The sequence below is a fragment of the Microtus pennsylvanicus genome, chromosome 9 (assembly GCF_037038515.1).
Source record: "Microtus pennsylvanicus isolate mMicPen1 chromosome 9, mMicPen1.hap1, whole genome shotgun sequence".
In the NCBI taxonomy this organism is placed as follows: domain Eukaryota; kingdom Metazoa; phylum Chordata; class Mammalia; order Rodentia; family Cricetidae; genus Microtus; species Microtus pennsylvanicus.
In genome coordinates this window covers 57,637,389-57,660,839 of record NC_134587.1, presented here as the reverse complement: position 1 = coordinate 57,660,839, position 23,451 = coordinate 57,637,389, and positions in this window count along the sequence as shown.

Below are 23,451 nucleotides of genomic sequence, written 5' to 3'. Positions count from 1 at the left end.
GAAAGGCACCTCATCGTGCCTTGCTTGATTTCAGGACACACAGAAATCAAACAAGACCTTAGCTGGGAACTTCTTCCCTGCAGTCTGGCTTCCATGATGATGGAAGGTTCTACGTGAACTACACAAGGGGAAAAGGCCCCAGTAGACTTACCTGTGGATCTTGTTTTCGGCACAAACGAACTGCCAGGTGAAACGTGCCCATTGATGGGATGGTGGCATGGCTGTTGTAGGAATAACCAACTGCTTTTTGACTGGATTTGAGACATGGTGTTGTGATGCTAAGTCTGAGACACAGAAGGCCCTAGACCCGACAGGGAAGCTACTATGTATTGATAAATGAATGCATTGGAGCTCTATCCAACTCCCTCTTAGATATTTATGTTTATATCTGTAGATGAATGCTGCTCTCAGCTTAAGTCTGACCAGCAATGCGCAAAGATTGTCACAGAAACCTACAACTGGTAAAATTGCTAGTGTGAAGCCACTGCTGTGTGCTCAGCACTAAGCAGGGTGTCTATGTTACCCCTTTCAAGGATTGGCGACCACATCCCAGAAGAGGGGTCAGAAAGAATGTGAGAGCCACAATAGGGAGGGGCACTGTAACAGGCAGTCTTCTGTTCATGATATGGCCATGGCACGCAGGAACTCAGAGCAGGAATGATTAGTCACATCAGAGATGTACAAGACTGAGCCCATGAACATTTCAGCGTGAATGGGGAAGGGGTCACACCATTCCTAGTTAGTGTGCGCGCATGCTCTCTCTCTCTCTCTCTCTCTCTCTCTCTCTCTCTCTCTCTCATGCTTGTGAGTCAAAGGTAAACCCTCAATTACTTTTCCAGAACCATTCTTCTCTTTGTCTGATGCCGTGTTTTCCATCATGATGACCATGGGATAATCCTTTGAAACCATACTCAGGTGCCCCATTGAATGCTTCCTTTTATAAGTTGCCCCAACCATGGTGTTTCCTCATAGTAATAGAAAAGTAACTATGACACCGTCCTTCAAGAACTTTTCACTGAAAATGACAGTGAAATGGAGAAAAAAGAAGTTACATAATCTCTTGATCAAAACTCCAATCTCGTAACTTTTAACTCAGTTTGTAATCATACATACAGCGGTGCCTGGTTCAGTAATAGGGAACGCAGTAATGTGGAGATAGTCACCTTCCAGGGAGAAGTCTTTATAAATAAATAGTTTCCACCCCGGACAGTCACCCCTCACTATCATTGTTTCTTAATCCTATGTTTATTGCTGAGATACTTCTGGCATTCATCCAGACTTACGAAGTGAAAGGGTATGATCCAGACGGAACAAATGGTGGAATATCCACATAGCACAGAGCTGCTGTGCCGCAACTGATTTCCAGGTCTCTTCAACAATCAGAAGAAAAATGTACCAACACATGGAAACAACACAGACAATGTGTTAAAAATACTTTAAAGAACAACCCAAAGAGAAAGTATAATAACATAAAACACGAATGCAAATCCAAGAACAACTGCTTTTATCATATCCAGACACTAATTATTTTAAGACATCTATGGAGAGGAAGCCATGCCCAGATGCAGTCGCAGGCCAAAGCACAGCTGCTGACGTTAGTCATGAAGCAAAGAGACTCAGAGAGATCCGCTCGGTGAAGCTCACCAAGTCCAAAAGGAGACCTAACCCATGTGTGTGCTAAGGTCAGTCATTCAGGTCCGAAGGGCAGCACATGCTAACTGTGTGGTCTTCAGTCTGATCTACCAGTTACACGTATGCATCTGGGAAATGCCATGAATATGAGCACCCTTTGCCCAGTGACTGCCCACTTATGCCCTTCTGTTTTCGATGTCCAGGGAGATCTGGATTTCTTAGTCCTCATACATTTACGGGGTGCAGCGGCTGGCCTGTTGTTTCTTCAGTGCGGCACACTTGCCGTCGTTTGTCTGCGCCTCCATCCTATAGCGAAGAGAACAGGGCATATGTGCCTGGGCCAGCAGGCTGTGTGAAAGTACCCAGCACCACACTCATGATTTACTGTCACCTGGAGTGAGACTAGAAACACAATCCCTTACGAAATTAAGTTCTGCAAACCTACGATGACAGTCATATAATAAAACAAAGTAGTTCAGCTCCGGCTGGTCACTCATTGACGATGTCTCTGTTCTCTGAGATCAGCAGAGGACCGAGGCCGAGCACATTTGTGAGACAGAGCACTACCTGATGAGGAACTAGCGTGGATATGCTATCACTTCCAGATCCGCTCCGTGTGTCACTGTACTGATTCTGGTCATGAGGAAGATATTTCACCGTGGAAACTGGCATATACCACAACGTTAGGTGTACTTAAGTTTTTCTCCTAGAAAGCTTATTTTCAAATACTAATGAATAGCCTGCCATATTCCTGTTCAATGGAGATATTTTTGTTGATCAGTATAAGCTAAGAAGAGTATTAACATCAGAATCACTAGATTGAAAACTGCTTCCTCAAGAAACTCTTGATCCTTAACTAAAAACATGTAACAGTGTTTTTTTTTTCCTTTTTTATGAGAAATTGTTGAATCTCAGATACATACACACATGAGGACTAGCTGTGAGGAAAACTCAAACATTTTTAAAGTGTCTCTGTGACCCTTGACTTGAATCATGAGATGATATAGTTTCTTTTTCTAAATGTGCTTGCTTAAATTTAATCACAGGTTAACCCTCTGTGAACGTGCACTGTTCTAAAGAGCCCTTCATTACACATTCTTGTGAGAAATCCTCTTTTTTAGGAACCAGACCAAGCATCAGAGGCTCCCAAACACTTCTGCCATTTCTGACCTCCGAGGAGACAGCATGTGATAATTTGAATGACAATAAAAGAACCCATTGGCTGGTAGACTTGGTCCCCAGCTGGTGGCGCTGTTTGGGGTGGTGTAGGAGGCGTGGCTTTGTGGGAGGAAGTTTGTCACTGTGCAGACTTTGGAGTTTAAAGCTTTATACCTTGTCCAGGTGCCTCTCTGTCTTGTGCTTACGGTGATGGTGATCTCTAGGCTTCCACTTTTGTCCCAACCCCTGCTGTTCAGAGAGTGCCACACCTTCCCCACTATGATGGACACATCCCTCTGGGACCAGAAGGCAAAATAAATTCTCTCTTCCTTAAGTAGCCTGTGGTCACAGGCTTGCCCACCTTCTTGAGTATTGTTTTTCTTCCTTTCTGTTTCGTTCTTTCTGCACAGAGCCTGAGTGGTTTTTGTTTATTTGTTTGTTGTTGGTTACCTGATATGGTTGGTTTCCTAACCTTTCCCCTTAATGTTCCTCACCTTGCCATGTAGGCTGCTTGACTACCACATGACTGAATTTTGTATCATCTCCACACAAATGGTGTGGCTTTCCCCTTCACTCTCTGTGGTGATATTTTATTTGTGCTCTAACAAATAAAGCTTGCCTGAAGATCAGCTAGCCATAGTTAACCATAGAGGCCAGGCAGTGGTGGCATACACCTTTAATCCCAGCAACTCGGGAGGTGGAAGCAAGAGGATCAGGAGTTCAAGGCCATATTGGGCTATGTGAGAGTTAAATCATCTAAAAGAAGAACAGAGCTCACTCTGTCTGTTGTGTCTTTACTTGGAGGGAGGAGAGAGGAAGAAATAGACAAAAGACAGCAGATACAGTTGGGAGGGCATTGCCTGAATACTGTGATCCACCTCTAGTTTATTCAAAGTTCTTATAAACTTCAATCCAAAAGGGGAAAAGGCAAAGGACCTCCTTACCAGAATAAAAAGAACAAAGTAATTTCGTCCTCACATCTCCAAACATCAAGTAACCACCCCTAGGTCAAAACATCCTTTTGTCTAGATGAAGCATCCTGTAGCTACACCTTAGTCAAAACTCCTGTTGCTGTATAACCTTGAAGGAGGAAGAATAGGTCTTAACTCTTTGACCTTTAGTTAAGGAGGACAGGATCCACTTCTGTGGGCTCCATATCACACCTTTGATCCCAGCACTTGGGATCCCACACCCTTAATTCCCAACACTCAGGAGATGGAGACAGGAAGTGATTGCGAGGAGAGAGTAATAAGGTGGGAGGAGATAGGAGCTCAGTCCTTGTAGGTCTGAAGATTTTATAGCGGTAAGAGCTTTAGTGGCTAGCTCCTTTACTTCTCGGATCTTTCAGCATTTATCCCAGTATCTGACGCGGGTTTTTATTATTAAGACCAATTAGAATTCATGCTACAATTCTCCTACTCTGGGCAGTTGCTAAGATTTTCAGTTTGCTTTCCTTTGAGTTTTTCTTTCAAACGTTAATAGAATTTTTCTCAAGATAAGATACACACACACACACACACACATCTATATATATGGAGAATGGGAGAAACTGTATCCCTATATTTCATTTTATTACAAGATTTAAAAAAAATGTGTGTTGTTAACTTTTCTTTTCTCTACACTTTATTGTTTTTTAAATATCAGTTTTATTATTTTTAAATAAGTGTTGGTGTGTGTATATGTGTGGGTATGTACATGCGAGTGCCAGCATCTGTAGAGGTGAGAGGCACCAGATCCCCCTGGAACTGGTGTCGCGGGCCATTATGAGCCCACTGACTGTGAGCACTGGGGACCAAGCTCAGGTCCTCTGCAAGAACACTACCTGCTCCTAACCTGTGGATATCTTTCCAGCTTTATTTGTTTGGTTATTAAATAAAATCCTTAATCTATATATTTTTCCAGTCTACACGTAGAACATTGTGAATGTAGATGAACGAGGTGTGGTCCCTGCCCTCAGAAAAGCCAAACTCCAGTTCAAGCAGATATCAAGTAAAGCAGCAAGCGTGATGGATGGAGACTGGTCTGTGGGGCACGAGTGGATGCAGACACCCTCCTGCATCTGGAGGCGATGCAACCTTGTACCTCCTCTTCCTTCTCTCAAGTCTTCTCTTTTTCCTCCCTTTCCTCTCTCTGATGTTTGCAAGGCTCCCGATGGGTAAATCCATCTAAAATGTACAGTGTTATCCTTCCTCCTTCAGTGACTTCATGGGGTGCTGCGAAAACAAAACCAATTTTAGCATCAAAGGATATTTTCAAGTATTTTTCTTCACTAAGCAAGCTGTAAGAATCTTCAGCTGTTGTGTTGCCATGGTGAGTAGAGTCGAAGAGATATTTCTAGTCAGAAATGGAAATCTATAAAATGAATGTTAATATGAAATAAACTCTCGGTATTGGGCTCGGTGCTTGGGGGTCTGATGGAAGGCTCCACCCTCACTGTGCACAGAGAGAAACAGGTGATGAGCCTGGGGCTCAGAGTTCCCTGTTTCTGAGACCGTGAGCCTGTTTTGAGGAACACAATGCATTAGAATTTATGAAGAATGGACTTACAGTGTAATTTTGAAATAAAATCAATGTACAAGTAGGATACCGTTTTCTGTGAAGTTAACTTCATAATGTTACCTTTAAAATGGAAATGGAATGAAAAGGTTTTCACATTAGTGAATTCTAGAAAAAGCGATTCTGACTACAGTGCTACCATGAAAAATGCTAAAGAGACACAGTAAAAACTACAGAGAAGTGCAGGCAGACAGGGCTGGTGACACACAGGAGGGGCGAGGGGTATGAGGAACAGGAAACGTGGGAGACATTTGAAATTCCGTACTGAGACAGACACTTGAGTAATAAACAGGGAAAGCAGCAGAATGCCACCAGAAACCGAAGGATGGCATCGGGGGTGGTGGGCATTTGCAAGTGGCTTTCATTTGAAGGATGCTCTTTGGTCTGTGGTTTGTGTTTCCATTTTCTGAGTGGTGTCTTTCATGATTAAAGCTCTCAACAAGTAATGAAGCCAACCTAGCAGCCTCCCCTCTGATGACCATTGTCTTTGGTGCCGTCTTGCATGTCTTTGTCCCTCCTTGATCACAGAGATGTCTCAGTTTCTAGCATGTCTTCCTGTTGCTTCATGTAGGCTCAATGCTTAAGTGTGTAACCCTATCACATTTTTAAAAGGTGTAAATTAATAGCCAAGGTTTACATATTTCTCAAAGAAGTAGACCGTGGTTCCAGCGCCATCTGTTTGGGCTTCCCTTCCTTAAGTGTTGATAGTCTTTCTTGAATACCGGTCCTCTGCTTCTAATCTACATATCCTTGACCAGGAAAAGTCCAACCTGCTCTCTAGGTTGAAGTCACTATGGCGCCTAAGAAAATGAAGTCAGCCGCGTTTGTCTTTTTTTTTTTTTCAGCAGGATCTTTATCATATTAAGTTATTGAGACTGCCACATGAAAACAAGGGGCTCATGTAAATGACCAGCGATGTAGGTAATAGAAATTAAGTTTCTAATATTTCTGGAGATTTTTATTCATCCTTAATGAAGGGTAAAATTATATATATACCAAAGAAATGTTTTAAAATGTGAAAGTAATAGGGTAACCCATTATTTTATGTTCACTTAAAAATACACATCTAATATATCGGTATGTATATACAAATATGAAGTTACACCACTTAGGATAATAATACTCACCCCAAAGACCCATAGACGATGTAACAAAAACTTCAATATCAGGCATGTGGAACCTCTTTTTGAGTCAATGGTCATAGAAGTACCAAGAAGCCCCAAATGATGTAGATCATTACTATTGCCTTGATTCTTTCCCTGTAGTTGATGGTGAGACCCTATCGCTGATGACATTATATACTCTAGACAAAGGACTTAGACAGATCAACATGGAGCTGACTTGGAAACCTCTGTCTAGAGGGCTAGTTCCTTGAAGGTGTTGCATAAGCTACTCAAGGAGAAAAGAAATCAATAGTTTCACTCATCTGTAGAGCTTGCAAACCACAATTGCTAGCATGACTCAATGTCCCCAAAGACGCAGTAGTGAGACTTGTATCTTGGCAGTAACTAAGAGTTCTCTAATTGTACTTAAAGTCCATTCAGGGAGGGACTTCATGCTGGCATGGAAGCCTGGCCAAGAACCCAAGGCTTGTAAAGCCATGGGACATAGAAGAGAAATCAATCACTTTCCTAAACCAGTATAACCTCTAAGGGCACACTTACCTTATACCCAAAGATGAGTGTAGCCCACACCCCTCATCAGAGAAGCTACTCTTGCAGCAGGTGGAGACCATTACAGAATGCCCAGACTGGTCAAATCACAGAGGAGAGCTGACCCACGTTGATACATGCACAACACAACCACGCCTGAGGTTCAGAAAGCACCATTGAATGGATCAGAAAGAATGTAAGAACCAGGGACCAGGATGTCTGCTATGGAGTAGTATCTTCTAGACATGATAGGAAAGCTGCACCCATAACATCTCAACAATATGGCTGCCCAGAGAAGATCTGTACAACGGCGACACCAGTTGACATGCCAACAAACCTGGGAGAAATTTCACAAGGCTACGCCCCTAGACAAAGAGCTACAGGTAATTAACGGTTACTCAGAGAATTAGAGCTTGTCTTCTCTAGGGAGGAGCCCCATGACAGGCTATCTGATCCCAGGTGCTCAGCCCTAAAGAAATGCTCACATAAGAAACACAAAATGGTCTCAGCAGGATACATACACATATACATACATACACATATGCATAATACATACATATGGATATATTCATATATCCTCACACACATTCACACACACCACACACACACACACACAGAGACAGACAGACAGAGACAGAGGGGATGGGTGGGGTCAAAGGTTACATGGGAGGAGTTGTAGGGGAAGGATGGTGGAGGTGATGTTAATGTAGTACTTATATATAAAATTCTCAAAAAACATAAGCAAAAAACTGCACTTCCTTGTGACTTTCTGTAACTGTGTGGTTTGCACATCTATTCATTTACCCATGATCATATAAAACTTTCTTGAGTGGAAATGTTAGAATTAAAAAACACTAAGGAGCCCTACATCACAGCTTGTATTTACTGTTTTTCATGAAGTCTACTGAATATGCTTTCCAAGTAGATAATATGTGCTATTAGACATAGTCACTATGATGTAAGAATAATTTCAAACATCCTTTTAGACTAAAATAGTTCATCCTCGGCCAGCATCTCTCCATTCCCAAAACTCTGTTAACTGTCTTCATTTCAGGTAAGGTCCATTTAAGAGTTCCTTATATAAGTGAAATTATGAAGTTCTTGCCTGTTTGTGCCTGGTATATTTCATTTAACATAATAATGCCTTCTTCAAAATCTCAGAAATGACAGGAATTTTCTTTTTAAAGTTTAATATATCACTCTGCACACATATCAATTATTTAATTATAATTCTTATGCATTATATTTTTCATCCTTATTAATTCTTACCTCTGAGTCATCTTTGTTCTGACATTATTGACTGGGGACTTTTATTTTGGTTTTGTTATTTTAGACTATTTGCATGTCCCACAATTAGAAGATGTTTGACAATTTGCATAAAGATAAGCAGAGAAAACACTCGAGTTAAGAAAGCAGGCTATGAGTTGCTTTTCTTCGTAGGAAATGCAGTTTCCATAGGCAAAAGACCCAGGAAACTGTCCGGCACCATCAGGTCAGTTGAACTAGGGTTGATAATTTTGAGTGTCAACCCCCCCACCCCCCCACCCCCTGCCTAGTTTCAAATAAGACTGCAGGAGGTATCTCTGACCTTCCTCCAGTACTCGACCTGATGCACTGGTGGAGGGACTTGACCTGCTTCCCTTCCTTAAATCACCAGCTGGTTTGCAGCTCTGGTTACTCGGTTTACTCTTAAACGCACACCAGCAGTGTGCTCTGCCTCAGTCCTGGGGAAGGAGTGTCAAGCCTGTGAGCTCCTCTCAAGGCCCTCCTCCTCTTGTCTCTTGCTTCAAGAAGGTAGACTGACCAAGTTGTTCAAACAGGATTTAACTCACTTGGCTTCCCCTTCAGGAACTGTGGTCCTTAGCCCACATTCACACCTTCCTCACCATCATTGATTTCCTCAACCCCACCTACCAGGCGAGCTGCACCACCTTCCACAGTGGCTGGAATGTGATCAGGCATTCAGTAGTGAGTCCCCTTTCTCCCGTGCGTTCCCTGCTTTGAGGCTCCTCCCCATTATTCTTCTCCTAGCATCTTGTTGACGTGGGTAATTCTTCACATCTGACCTTGAACAAGCCGCCTATGTAGAATAGTGACAAAACCATGTGTCCCCATTAGGGTTTCTATTGCTGTGATGAAACAGCATGATCAAAACCAAGTTGGGGAGAAAAGGGTTTATTTCACTTATAGTGAGGGAGGAACCTGGAGGAAGGAGCTGGTGCAGAGGCCATGGAGGGGTGCTGCTCACTGCTTGCTCCCCATGGCTTGCTCAACCTGCTTTCTTATGAAACTCAGGACCACCAGGCCAGGTATGACGCCTCCAAAATTGGGCTGGGCCTTCCAATTAATCACTAACGATGAAAACGCTCCCCAGCTGGCTCTTAGGAAGGCATTTTCTCAATTGAGATTCTCTCCTTTCAGATGACTCCCGCTTGTATCAACTTGTCACAAGACTAAACAACACACCATGTTTCCACTTTACCAAATCTAATTTCAAAAGAAAAGCCCCCTTCTATGAATATGTCTGTGTGTGTACAGACAGGACCCCGATGCATTTATAGATGCGTTATTAAAAGCGAAGCATGGCACACCTTGGTTGCTGGCGTCTCTGTGATGCAGAGCCCTGCACCAGAGCAGATGTGCTACTAAAAGCGTCTCTGGAGGCCCAGGTGCTGACGGCTGCCAGTTTTTCTCAGAACATTTCTGTCTTGGCCATGAGTCACAGCCCACTCGTGTGCCTCCAAGTTACTGGATGCCACTGGTGATGAAAACTTCCAGTGTATAATTTCCAGCTGTCTGGTAGCATAGTTTTTCTCTTATTCAACTTAACAGTTAATTAAATGTTTTGTTCCGCTGAGATGCGGTATTCTTTGGAATCTCTACCTACGATGTTGAGACACGGCTCAAGGGCTTTTCACCCTGCAAGCCTTTCAGAGCTGGGAAAAAGAGCTTATTTCTTTTGTGTCTTACCCATTGACCCCCAGACAAGCTTGAAAATTTTCTTTCGCTGAGTGAATGAGTGAGGAACTGCTCATTGCATGAATGGATGCAAAGGAATCCCAGGAAAGCAGAAAACAAAATGCAAATGAAGCCGTGTCGGGCCCAGGACAGGAAACTTCCTCAGGGATATTGTGAATCATTGTTTCTAAATGAAAGAAAAGTGTTGAATCAGGGGCAATCCTGTTATCACATAACAGCTGACACAAGTCATTACCTGAATGACGGACTAAGAAATCGCACTCGCACCAAGCAGAAAGATGCGCGTAATGTAACTGAAAGACGTGCTCAGTATTTTATTTCCTTTTTTTCTTAAATTCCCCCCAATCCTTCCGTCTTGCCACCAACCATGATTTCTTTCCAGTTTTATGAGTTCTATTATTCAAAATAAACCCTTAAGTCCACTTGTTCCGCCTATATGTAGACGGCTGTAGGGCCAACTGCCGGGTCATGGGTAGCCTGTCAGAGGCCTTAGCCTTGAAGAAAGCTGCTTCTGATTCTCCGTCCCCAAGAAGCTATGGATGGCCAATAGCTCCTCAGCTAAGGGTGGTACTTCATGGCCACGTCCCTCCTCCAGGCTGAAGTTTTGTCTGGTTTAATCTTGCACAGATTTATCTTTCATGCTATCCCAGGTGCTATGAATCCCAGGTGTGACCTGTCTAGGGTAACCAGAAAACGCTGTTTTGCTGTTGTTATCTACAGTCTCTCTCTCTCTCTCTCTCTCTCTCTCTCTCTCTCTCTCTCTCTCTCTCTCTCTCTCTCTCTCTCTCTCTTTGTCGCAATCCCACCCCCCTTCCACAAGCCTCAGGAGGAGTGAGTATGATAGAGAGGTGCCGTTCAGCGCCAGCTTAGGGCTGGGGCTCCCTGGGCTGAAGCTCCAGTCCTGCAGGTGGAGGTTGCTCTTCTGTTTCCCAGCCATCGAGACCCAAATAATCACACAAAACTATACTAATTACAACACTGTTTGGCCTATTAGCTTAGGATTTTTATAACTAACTCTTACATCTTAAATTCACCCAATCCTGGTTCTCTGTATTTTACCTCTTAAGATTCCCAGGCATCTTTCTCCTTGGGCGGTTACATGACATCTCTTTGACTCTGCCTTCTTTTCTCCTTTCTCTCTGCTTGGAATTCCCACCTCGCTCTATTCTGCGCTGCCATAGGCCCATCTCCTTCAGCAGCTACACAGTCCTGCATCTAGAATTGTCTTGATTGAGCATTTGAGAGGTATAGATTCATGCCTGGCAAGACTCTACAGCGAGCAAAGGTACTTGCCATCAAACCTGAGCTTTTGAGTGGGTCCCACATGAACAGAAACTCACTCTGGAAGTGGTCTGCTGACACTCACGGATACATGGACACATAAACAAATGCAAACATTAAATTTATAGACTATATTTTCATAAGTCCCCGCAGTGTTAATGTTTGATTTTTTTTCTTTCTGTAGTCTGAAACCTTTGTTTTAAGGAATCTTTCCATTTCCTCAAATTTACCAACATGTCATTCTGTGTATCATCTTCTCATTCTTCATATCTTCAGTAACTGTGAAGATACTGTTTCCTTAATTTATTGATGCTTAACTTATTGCCAGTAGCAATATTATTTTCATGTATTTGAATATTAACCTCACTGATTTCTAAATTAAGATCATTGTGTTACCTTGGTTTGGGCTTTTTTCATGAATTACTTTCTTTTTTCTTATTTTACATTAGTTTATGCTAATGTGCATAGAACCATTAGAAACCCAAGTCATTGCTTGACAACATTATTTTTCCTAATATATACTCTAAAGCCACAAACTTACCTGATTTTGATTCTCTATTAACTTGAATATATTTCAAAATCATTCAGATAAAGAGGCTTTTTTAAAAATTATTATGTGTTTTCAGTCTTTGAGACTTTTATAGAAGTACATAATATACACAACCATAATCACCCTCCACACCCTCCTCACCAGATCCTCACATGTCCCCTTCCCAACTTCATGACTGTTTAAAAACTCACTGAGTCCAATGAGTGTGCCTGCATACGCACAGGTTAGGGGTCACTCAGCAGCGCAGGGAAGGTCTACCAGGGAATACATCCCTAGAAATGCTTCTTCTTCTGGTTGTTTTAAGCTATAGCTTCTGTGAATGCGTGTAACTACATTTCTAGCTCTTATGGATTTCCTCGTGAGATTTGGGAGATCCCCCATAATCGTTTACCTAATGTTTTCTCTCCGTCCCACATTTTGTGACCTGAGACTCCAGGTTCTTACATCTTTAGTTTTGACCATCTGTACACTTTCACGCTTTGTTTGTTTGTGTGTTTTCCTCTCCTTTCCCCTTGGTGTTCAGTGAGCTGTTTATCTCAGCGTTCACCCACAGTTGTCTGATGTCCATCCTTTAAATCCAACCTCGCTCTAGCTCGAGTGCCCACATTCACACCTCTTTCCCTGAATGTTTTCCTTCTTCAGTACTTTTATCCAGACGATGTTTACTAACCCGTGTTGTGATCACCCCCGTGTCTTGTATTTGCCAATGTTTCTATCACATAGTAACAAGCGTTTTCCTGTCTTCCTTTTGCCCAACCATTTCTCATGGTTTATTGAGAAGGTTAGAGAATCCCACATGCAATCCATAGATTAGGCTTTTCCCTCACATTTCCTCCCCAAAGAGTTTAATTGACAGCAAATAAATATCAAGGATTTACACCAAACGATAGGCCATGCTTTGTCAGGCTGGCTTTATTGGGAAAGAGGTTGGTTTGCTCGTTTCTCCAGTATTCTCTCCTCCTGAGGGTTTGCTGTCACCAATGACTCACAGTGCAGTTTTTCAGAGGAATCATAAACATCAAATGTTACCCTGACCAAAGGCAGGAAGGTCTGATCAAGGCAGGGGAGTGCTCAGGCGGCAGACAGAATTCTGGACTTGTGTCCAGAATTCTGGACGTCTTGGATTACGAGAGCAATTTTTGATGAACATTTCAGCGAGATGGTTTGTGTTCTGACTGGAACAGGATGAAATAGAAAACCCCTCCCACTCTCAACACTCAACTGTGAGGCCATCAACTGTGCACTGACCAACACACTTGTGCTTTAGACATGTATGAGAGAGGTAAGGGGGAAGAGCATTAGCCGAGACTTTAGTTCTCACCCAGAACAAGGCATGGGGAGTTGGCTCTGCACAGCTCAATAGTAGCTTACTTAAGAAAAGCCTCATGTTCCGTATATCCCAAGTACATGAAAAGAGGAAAATGGACCTGATGTTTGGTGTGATTTTTTTTTCTCTATCAGATTGTTGCTAGTATAAACCTGCTGCTGAGAGTCATAGTTACCTCAGAGCCTCAAATCAGGGGCTTAGTTAAATAGCATCCAGGCCATTGCAGAGAATTTAAGGCCAAAAGTCAGATACAGTGTAGGGCAAAGCAGTTCCTTTGTACCATTCCCTACAGGATTCCTCTTTTCCAGGTGACTCTAGCTTGTGTCAAGTTAACACTGAGAACTAGACAGCACTGTCATCTGAATCTTTTCTTTTCTAAATTCCTGTGATCATATATAATGATATTTTAAAAAAGATTTAATCCTACAATTAGAATTCTGGGTTGAAGTTGTACATATTTGAAATTTTGATAGATACTTCTTAAAAAAAATCTTTGCAGAAATCTGTGCCCTGTTACACGCACGCTCACATGTGACTGGGCTCTGCCCTGGTTCTCGTATCTCTTAGTGTGCCCCCACCATTATGATCTGTGGCTTTCCCTCCACTATCAACCATGTTTGTTCTTTCTTCCTAGTTGAGAACAGAGCTTATTCCTTCTATGCTTCAGAGAGCGGTCTCCGCAGCCTGCTAGCATCGTTCCCATGCTACTGTGGACAGTATTCCCACTTCCACACATCCTCCCTTTTCATTTCTGACTCCCTCCATCATGTTTCTGGGTTCTGCCAGTTTTTCCCCCACACCCTTTATTCCAAAATCCTTTTTCGAAGTGTGAGAGTGTGAGGATCTCATTCCTCTCTGCTGACTGCTGGCATGAAAGGTGAATCTGGTGGAATTACACACCCGTCTACAGAGAGCCCTGTTTCTGCAGTTGAGGCTTCTGCATCGTCAAAAGCCTTGTCTGCTTGTAGACATAGGAGACAGAATTATTCATGTACTGCACTGGAGGATTCTGACTTCCTTGGGGCTTGGGATTTGAATCTTTGACTTTCTGCAGGCTGCTGAGTTTTGGCTGTCCCTGTCCACAGTCTCTGTAGCCATCACTGCTGTCAGCGACCAGCTTCGACAAAGATACCACTTCCCAGGGCCAGGACATGGGGGTTAGAAAATAGGTAAAGAGAGCAAAGATGCGGTGAAAATAATAAAACAGAAAACATAGGATAGTACTGGGAGGGAATACTGAAATCGTCCGCGTTTAATTTCTATTTGCTTAAATATCCCGAGTAAGATTTTTTTTTTAAAAAAACTGCATTAACGTGATACAAGGAGATGAATACAAGCAGTTGAAGGTCAATGACTACATTTTTAGTTCATCATTTTGTTACTAGAGCAAGCAAGTAATGCTCACAGCCTAGAGCATAATATTTTGTAGGCAAACCACTCCCTGGGTGGAATCCATTGTTATCTCCTGAAGGGGGTAGGAACTTAGCTGGATCCATAGATTTTATCTGAAGGAGAAATACATCTACTTCTCTATTCCTGAAACACAGGTCTGGACGTTAGCTACACTGTTGGCAATACCTCGAGAGAGCAGAACTCTCTTGTCTAAATCTAGGTGAACCCGTTCTTGAGGCAGAAGCACAATAATCTTGAAGGACCAGAGGAAAGTTCCAACTCTCTGACCTTTTTTCAACATGGAAATGGGCTCACAGTTTTGGGCCTCCACACACTGCCTTTCAAATACTTAGAAATCTCCTCAGAAGAATTTTTTATACATCTGTCTCCTTCAGGTTTATGATCAATAAAGTGCTTGATTATGTAAGTGCTGTTCAACACCCAACCCCAGTGATGTGCCCTCTCCTCGGACCTCTTTTGTTACTGACTTAGAATTAATTCGTGTGTGTGTGTGTGTGTGTGAGGTTTATTGAGAAACATCCTACCCTTAAACAAATCTGAAGAAAGGAACGAAGCAAATGGGCAGAAGGAGGAACTGGGTTTTGCCAGAGTCAGAAGACTCCTCAGTAACTTCCGTGGAGAGCTCTTGGCTAGCACGTGTCTTCAGAGTTGCTCTCACTGAGACAGTGAGACTGAGCCCTATTCCCTCATAGAATACTCATTTACTGGATTGTTCCCTGAATGAAGATTTTCCCTTTGGCTGAGAACAATTCTGGGTTAGGAACAGTGCTGCATACTAACATAAAATCATTCCCAGGACCCCGAGGGAACCAATGGCTTTGCTGAGAAAGGACCAAGGGTCCAAAGCTAAGGTCTATTCAGAACTGTGTTCCAGTGAGTAGAAGCTTGAGTGTCTGTAGTGTGTTCCTCGATCTCTGTCTTGCTGTGCCATGCCCCCAACTGTGGCGTGATCATGTCTTTCACATTGCCATCCATGTCGGCTGCTTCAATGCGGCTGGTTGTTACTCCTGTGCCACTGCTGATTGTTTCCCCCACGTTCTTTTGTGTACGAGGTCCAGAGGCAGTGGAGCAGGTAGATGCTTGCTTTCAAAACCTGCATCTGTTTTTCTTCCCTACAGTTTTGGTCTGGGCAAACCAGACACTTAAAGTCTGATTAGGTCTTTGAGACAGGTCCAGTAAGTGCAAGCGTTCCACTGCTTTTCCCAGAGTGAGCATCAGAGCTGGGCATTTAATCATGTCAGAGACAATTGAACACAGCAAAGCTGTCTCCGGGGATGCTGGGAGTGAAGCGAAGGGAAGCTTGGTTTTCTGGGATTCCTGTGAGTCCATCTGAGAACAGAACCAACGGAGCAGATCCTGAGCCCAGCGACAGACAGCAAAAAGGCACTACCACTCGAACCTAACTTAACCTGTCGCAGTTACCGTTCCTCGATTCATTGAGTTCCTTGAATCAAAACATCCTGACTGTACAGAGTCTTCAATGGAGAACGGGGTTTTGAGTTGGGAGGGAGGCCCAATAACTTTCAAGAGTGGGACTTGTGCGTTCATTCACGAAGCTCGTTGGGCTTAGTCTCCAGGTAGGCATAGCCTAAATCACAAAGTAATTTAAAAGTGGAATCATATATAAGCATACCTTATGCACATAGAGGTGGAGGCGGCACATTTGGGGGCCTGCCATTAGAAATCCAGTAAGGAAAACTCAGAAACGACATCATATAAAACTCAACTGTACCACGCCTCCCCCTGAGACAGACTGGGGCAGCAGAGACCACTCCACTTTTGGCCTGTGATTTGAAACAATTATATATGTAATAGCTAGGAAACTCACATGGGCAGAAAATCCAAAGCCTCCATGTTGAACTAAGAGAAAATGTAGAGAAGAAGAAATAGCTTTCAGATGTTCTGGGGACCAGAGAATGCCCAGCTCTTCAAGGCTAATCCTCAGCCCTGCCTAGTTAATGCTCATCTCTGCCAGGCAAGAAACCTAGCACCTCATCACTCACTGGAAGGCTGCCAGAGGAAGCTTGGAATTGGGGTAGGACTTCTATCATCTCACTTCATAGCACTGATCACGCTGCCTCAAGACTCACGGGGTCTTCTAATCCACGGGTGTGAGCTTAGGGAGGCACGGAGGCACAGTGGAAGAGGCGGGTGCCCACAGGGCAGATAGGAGCAGACACCACAGTGAGTAATGACTGACTGACTGCTCAGAGGTAAAGTTTGAATTGATGATATCCCCACAGGCTCAGGAGCCAGGTATACAGCTGCCACCTCATCAACCTTCAAGAAGCGATTTGGATCCAGAGAGCCCCTGATCTGACCATTGGGCTAATTAATTCTTTGATGGATTCATAGTATGTTTATGATATTGGAAAATGGTGGAAAGGAAGAGGAAGAAGGAGCTTGCAGAGGGGCGTGCTCTAGAAAGGTACCCAGGCCTCAGCGCCTCCTGTCTCTGGTTCTCTTTCCCGCCTGCCCTGGACTGAGGGGCTCTGCTCCCTCACACCTACTCTGCCATGTGCATGCCTCACCGCAAGCCCGAGTAACGGATATAAGAAATGGCGGGCAGAAATTTCTGAGTCAAAAGGAATCCTCCCTTCTTGGGTGGTTTGTGGCAGGTGTTCTGTCATAGCTGTGACAAACCAGCACAGCCAGCATCCCCTACAAATGCTCATGAAAGACACAGCCTGCTGATAAAATCCACCAAGTGTCATTTAACCCTTCTTCTGTTTTTTTAGGCCCCTTCCTCTGCTTCCTCCGTTTTATTTCTTGATTCATTTTGGTGATTTCTCCAATGCAAATATGCATTGTTACCTATTTTTTTTTAAGATATGTGAATTAATTACTTCATATGCTGTGCTCAGTGCCTTTAGTTTCTAGAGTCATGGAGATCTTGGTTGTTGAATTTTACACCACTGGTTGAGGTGAGTATAGATTCAGAGGAAGTCAGCTCTGTGCCCCGACTCCTGATAATAAATATGTTTCTTTATCTTTATTCAAATTTACTCTGAGAAGATGGTCTTATCTAACTTGTGAGTAAAGTCATCCTGATTGACGGATGCCATCCTCTTGGTAGAATGACAGATGTACACGTGTGAGGTTTCTGCATGAGAAGAGGAATTCTTGCTGTATCTCAGATGAGAGCGTTCACACATTGACGTCTGCACACACCGGCTTCCACTTAGTATGAATCAATATGTTTCATCAGTCTGCTAGCTACTGAAAATACAATAAGACGGGTTGCCCAAGAGGAGCCTGCAACAAAGAAGAAACTAAAAGACAGGTGGATCAAACAAACACGGCCTGTTGAGGACATCACCAAGGTGAAAAGTTCTGGATGCCAGGTCTTGTTAAGCTGATGTAATCACCCAGGATGGAGATGCAGGAAGTCTAAGAACTGTCCCAGGTATAGCCGCATGCTGAAGGATGGACTGGGAACCTATTTCAAAACTGTAAAGTGCTGTCATCAGGGACACAGACGTGGGTTTTCACTATAAAACGACTCAGAATTACAACCGTGCATAGGACGTTTAGGTTAGATCACAGAAGAGCACATACACACACACACATGCACACTTACACACTCACACTACACACTCACACATACATGCACGCACACACACGTGCATGCACACACACTCACCTCACTCAGACACAAACACAAGTTTGCATAAACATGCTTTCCCCTGCACAAATTTACAAATATGCAAATACATGCACCTACTTTGGCATACAAATACACACAAACAAACCTGCACATTCACACATACACAAATATTCATACACAAGTACATGTACAGGCGTATATAACCCCCAACCATACACACATGTACAGGAACATGTGTTCTCATACGCACATACATGTTTACAATACCTCACATATGTACAAATGCACACGTGAACACATAGTTGGCAGGGGTAGAACATACCCTAATATCCACATTAGTACATTATTGTGCAAACGATCAAAGAAGGCTCCTGTCCATAGGAAAATTACAACTGCATTTATAGTATGTTTGGAGACGCTAACCCTTTGTAACTGTAAACTTGTGATTGTCCTTACATGAAAATGGACGTGTAATATGCTTAGGAAATCTCTTAGTAGGCAACGGTTGACTTTTCATTAGTATAGCTATAAAATTTGTTAACCCAAGGGGCTGCAGTTTCACAAATAGGTCATTATTAATTATGTTATCGCTTCTTGGTTTTAAGTCTCCTTAAAGAAGTAGTTGTGCCTGTTTTCCCCAACAGCTTGCTGAAGCACCTGGCAGGGTTCCTGACCTCGCTGCCTTCATCTGTTTATTGGTGTACACGAGGCAATCTTGTAATCTGCCTTGTGAACACTTTGTGGCTTCTGCTATGGCCTTCAAAAATTCTTGCTTTTAAAATTATAGAGCAACTTTAGCTGTTGCAATTCATTACTTCCCCCCAGCTGAGTAAAGTTGCCTTCTTTGAAGGATCCCCTAGTTGGTTAACAGTCCTGTCAGGTGATCACAGTATTGGTGGATATTATTTTAGGGACAAAATCATTTGCAATGAAAGAGAGAGGGAGGTCTCTTGAATACGAGAAATGTTAAAAGGACTCCAAAGGAAAGAGACGAGACCTTTCCACAGGTTTGTTTTCATTCTGGGAAAGGGATTGCACCTAATCAGAGGTGTGCACCAGCTCACAGGGGAGAGTTTCCATCTAAGTCACAAAGCAGAGTTTTCCTGTTGTCTTGTGTGTTTGTTTCTGTGTGTGAGCTTTTCCTCCCTGCCTGCCAACACAAGCGTGTGCAGGCATTGCACGTGCACATATTTTTGCGTGGTGCACATGTTCTTAGAACTGTGCTTGGCAAGTCATAAGTCATGTCTATAGTGATCCAGAAAGCAGTGTAAATTGCTAATGTTAAAGGTGGCATATGATACGTGCATATTATGGAAAGGTCTATGAAGGAATGGCACATGACCCCATTCTTCTTACACATATGGTACCATGACTCTCTCCTTCCTGTGACTCAATAGCGAGTTCCCTTGCTTGACTTGCGCTGACCAGGCTTTTTCATCGGGGGTTCTCTCTGCTGTGGATATAGGGGTGCAGTGTTTATATCCAGAGTTGGCAAGGAACTCTTATTTGTCAAAACAATTCAGCTTCCTCAGATCTTTCCTGAATTCCATCGAGCAGTTCTCGGAGAGGACTAAGTTTTCTCATCCCTTCTACGACTCTGCTCAGCTCAAAGCAACCCAACTGAGTGCAGGGGAGATCCCGCTTCTGCCAGCTTCCTCCGCTCAGGTCTAGGAAGAGAGCAACCGGCAGAGTGAAGTCAGGTGACTTTGCAGTCCTGCATCTCTGCTACCTCCTGTGTGTGAGTGTCAGCATGTGTGAGTGTGCACGTGGGAGTCAACTATGTTGGATGTCTTCCTTGATGACTTTCCAACTCACTTTTGAGACAGTGTCTCACTGAATGTGGAACTCACTAGCTGGACTAGGCTGGCTGGTCAAGGGGCTCCATGGCTGTGCCTCCTGGTCAAACTGGGGTCACTAAAGTGCACCACTCTTCACAATCCTTTACGTGAGTGCTGGAGATCAAATCTCAGGCCATGGCGCTTTCACAGTAGGCACGTCAACAGCAGAGCCATGTTCCCAGTCCTAATATCTAAAACTAGACTAGCCTTTGCTAACACTCTATACCTAACATCTTTTTAAAATGTAAACATTCTGGGGAGTTGTGCTGACTGGTTTTATGTCAACTTGACATAAGCTAGATTTATCTGAAAAAAGAAACTGAAATTGAGAAAATACCTCCATAAGATTCAGCTAGAGGGAATTTTCTTAATTAGTGATTGATAGGAGAGGGGCTAGTCGATTTTAGGTGGTGCTATCCCTGGGCTGATGGTCCTGGGTTCTATAAAAACCAGACTGAGCAAGCTATGAGGAGCAAACCAGTAAGCAAACCTCCAGCGTCTCTGTATCAGTTCCTGCCTCCAGGTTTTCTGCCTTGAGTTTTTGTCCTGACATCTTTCAATGATGGACCACAATGTGGAAGTTTAAGCCAAACATACCCAGTTCCTCCTGACATGCTTTGGGTCATGGTTTCATCGCAGCAATTGAAACCCTAAGTAGGACAGTTGCCCAGGTGGCTCATCAGGTCAGGGTGCTTGCCACCAAGCCCGATAATGTGAGTTTGATCTCCAGACCCACGTGATGGAAGGAGAGAGCTGACTCCCACAAGCTGTCTCTCTGACTGTCCAAACTGTCACATGTACCCCCACCCCAACACACACACACACATATAAGTTAATTCAATGTGTTTTTAAGTAGTCAGGCTGGTGAAGATTGTCTTTACATGTATCTGAATGCTGAAAACACATATCTTTTTGGGAACACCATGCATGTAACAGGAATCAATTGTCACTTTCACGTGATACAAACTGCATAGAAGAGATAGACGGTGTACACCTATTTGTGACAACTAGAATAATTCAGCGTGGTCAAAGAAAGCATCTGCCTGATATGGATTTCACTAGAGGATTTTTGTTGTTGTTTTGTTGAATTTTTATTTTTTGCCACTCTCTTGCAGTGAACGTATTAATGTGCTTCCACTGTGGGAGGAAAGATAAACGTTTTAGAATGTATCCTTTATCTTCGTAACAGAAAAACGAAAGAGGTGTACAAAGTTCACCAGGGGCCTGAGCTCCTCCCTGTGACGCGCCTTCCACCCTCGGCTCCTAGACAGCTTCTCAAACACACCGGTGTGATGAAACTCCTCTGAACCGTTAGTCACTCTCGGAGGTAAAACCCACGCAGGAGTTTCTAGACTCCACAGCCCACTTCTGAGAAATGAACCTCACGCCTAGACAAGCCATTGGCTTTTTTGTCCCAGGGTGCGGTAGTTTAGCTGCTTGCCCAACAAGGATCCACATTTACTCCTCTGGCTAGCATATTCTTTGAGCCCATCTCTTGTTTTGATTTTAGCACACGGTGCAGTTAATGAGGAAGAATATTCAAATCCCCATCTCTGTCTCCTCAGCAAGCTGAAATCCTAACTGATGGAGAAGCCACAGGGCCCTTCTTCCTACACAGTGTGACTCATACCCTAGCCCTCTCTGGTTTCCTGCTCTTCCTCCTTCTCATGAACATACTATGGCTTATGCATCAGTCTTTCCTCCCTAAGTTCAAGTTATTGGTTTTATTTTTTTTTAACACTGCCATTCTTTAAAATGAGTTTTCCACCTTCTGAAGGAACCCCTCTGGATTCCAGCTCATGTTGCCAGGACTGTTAACCCTGGTCGCTCCCGAGATCCGCTTGCTGACCCTGGAGTGCTCCAGTGCTTCAAATAGCACTCAGCCATTATGTTCTTCATTGCCTGTCCCTGTGCTGCTGGCTTTTCTGCACTTGGTGGCTTGTTCAGGAGGAAGCCAGTCTCCCAGACTTCCTGTCATTCACTCCAGAAACATCTTCAGCAAGCAAAAGAGGAGGTGACTTCTTCCTGCTCTCTTCCATGAGGAGGTGACTTACTCTTGTGTGCTTCCATGAGGAGGTGACTTACTCCTGATGCTTCCATGAGGAGGTGACTTACTCGTGTGCACTTCCATGATGAGGTGACTTACTCCTGATGCTTCCATGATGAGGTGACTTACTCCTGATGCTTCCATGATGAGGTGACTTACTCCTGATGCTTCCATGATGAGGTGACTTACTCCTGATGCTTCCATGAGGAGGTGACTTACTCCTGATGCTTCCATGAGGAGGTGACTTACTCCTGATGCTTCCATGATGAGGTGACTTACTCCTGATGTTTCCATGAGGAGGTGACTTACTCTTGTGCACTTCCATGAGGAGGTGACTTACTCCTGATGCTTCCATGATGAGGTGACTTACTCCTGATGCTTTCATGATGAGGTGACTTACTCCTGATGCTTCCATGAGGAGGTGACTTACTCCTGATGCTTCCATGAGGAGGTGACTTACTCCTGATGCTTCCATGATGAGGTGACTTACTCCTGATGCTTCCATGATGAGGTGACTTACTCCTGATGCTTCCATGATGAGGTGACTTACTCCTGATGCTTTCATGATGAGGTGACTTACCCCTGATGTTTCCATGAGGAGGTGACTTACTCCTGATGCTTCCATGATGAGGTGACTTACTCCTGATGTTTCCATGATGAGGTGACTTACTCGTGTGCACTTCCATGAGGAGGTGACTTACTCCTGATGCTTCCATGAGGAGGTGACTTACTCGTGTGCACTTCCATGAGGAGGTGACTTACTCCTGATGCTTCCATGATGAGGTGACTTACCCCTGATGCTTCCATGATGAGGTGACTTACTCCTGATGTTTCCATGATGAGGTGACTTACTCCTGATGCTTCCATGATGAGGTGACTTACTCCTGATGCTTCCATGATGAGGTGACTTACTCGTGTGCACTTCCATGAGGAGGTGACTTACTCCTGATGCTTCCATGATGAGGTGACTTACCCATGATGCTTCCATGAGGAGGTGACTTACCCCTGATGCTTCCATGATGAGGTGACTTACTCCTGATGCTTCCATGAGGAGGTGACTTACTCTTGTGCACTTCCATGAGGAGGTGACTTACTCCTGATGCTTCCATGATGAGGTGACTTACTCCTGATGCTTCCATGATGAGGTGACTTACTCTTGTGCACTTCCATGAGGAGGTGACTTACTCCTGTGCGCTTCCATCCTGAAATTGTCTTACTTTAAATATTTAATCCATGAGATAGATGTGTTAGAGAAGAGAAAGGTAGGTTATTTTGAAAACAAAGAATGAGATCCCATCTATCTCAGGATTAGGTTGAATCATTATTGTTTTAACTTAGTGTAAACATCACAGGATTATTTTTCCAAGATGTAATTCAGCTACATCTGCATAATAATGGCATTAAAAATAAC